The sequence below is a fragment of the Coffea arabica genome, chromosome 7e, assembly GCF_036785885.1.
Source record: "Coffea arabica cultivar ET-39 chromosome 7e, Coffea Arabica ET-39 HiFi, whole genome shotgun sequence".
NCBI lineage: Eukaryota > Viridiplantae > Streptophyta > Magnoliopsida > Gentianales > Rubiaceae > Coffea > Coffea arabica.
Genome location: NC_092323.1, coordinates 11,456,625 through 11,457,839, shown reverse-complemented (window position 1 = coordinate 11,457,839; position 1,215 = coordinate 11,456,625). Strand labels below are relative to the sequence as shown.

Sequence of the window (1,215 nt, the reverse complement as noted above, 5' to 3'; positions counted from 1 at the left end):
ACATCCCTTTGTAAAACTCTCAGGAACAAGACGTTCCCGTTTGGTGATGGAATTGGTATTTGATCAAATGTTTTGGTAAATTAAAGCTGCAATAACAAGTAGAGGCCCTAATTTCAAAGATCGGACAAAAACATGACAAAAGGTCCTAAGATCGATCCATCCATCCATCGTCAAATTTCATGCAAAACTACTCTTAAGTCCCTGCTTAAATCATAAAGAGGACATGTTTAACTTGAAAAGTCAGCAAAATACATAAAATAACTTAAAAGACACTTCTATTTCCTGATGAGCTTGCTCAAATACTAATAATAAAGGAGGATATATGGTACTCAGCCATCTAGTCGAGGACAGAAGTATTTTAGAAAAGGGAAACGCTTTACAGCTTTACCCGCAGGCAAGAAAAATGCTTGGTGCAATTCCACATCGTAATTGCATTCTGCAATATTTTCTGGTATTAAAGCCAAGGCTCTACAAACAGGACAAGTATTCTGCTTCAGAAGCCACGTTTTCAAGCAATCTGCATGAAACTCGTGCGGGCAATAATAGAGAATTGCAACCTTGTCTTGGTTCTCAAATGCAGCCTGCCAGATTTAACGGGGCCAAATTAGATGATACGCTATTAAAAGCAGCAGATTTTAAAGGTTGCAGAATAAATTATTACGCACCATGCAGATACTGCAAATTTGTTCGCTATAGTCCAAGCTGCAAATTTATCTTTTGTTAATTTTTTTGTGCATTAACTTTTCCAGAATCAAATTAAGAAAAAATAAGACTTCAGGGGGTGAGAACGTAGTACCAGGGAACATCCCAAGTAGCGGAAGACGAGCTTGGGGATACCGCTTTCGCGTCCCTCTCAAACTCTCCAATCTGTTTTGGTCTATGACACAGTGATCATATGCGTCTGCTTTATATTTTTATTCTTATTCTATTTTCCCTAGGAAAAGGAGGGACGACGTCACAACAGGGTTAATTTTCAAAAGGGATAATTTCAGAAACCTACCCTCCCCTGAGGTTTCTGACAATTTTGCTGCTTTCCCTCCAGGTTTTGAAAATTTTCTTAACCTCCTCTGGGATTTATTATCTTGTAACATTTAGTTCTAACTAACAATTAAAAAGTGATATTAGAAAAGAGAGATAATATAATTTCACCATTGCCCCTCATTTACTAAATTATTTAATTAATTTAATACCAACCCAAAAATTTAGAAAACTCTA

At 36.6% G+C, this 1,215-nt stretch overlaps 1 long non-coding RNA gene across 1 annotated transcript; it reads right to left on the bottom strand.

Annotated features, from left to right (window-relative positions):
* Positions 1–190: 190 nt before the first annotated feature.
* LOC140011010 (uncharacterized) lies at positions 191–877 on the bottom strand. Its single transcript, XR_011818224.1, has 3 exons — positions 797–877; positions 666–702; positions 191–581 (listed from the first exon to the last, which is right to left on the bottom strand). It is a non-coding gene; the product is annotated as an uncharacterized lncRNA (long non-coding RNA).
* Between the last annotated feature and the right edge of the window lie 338 nt (positions 878–1,215).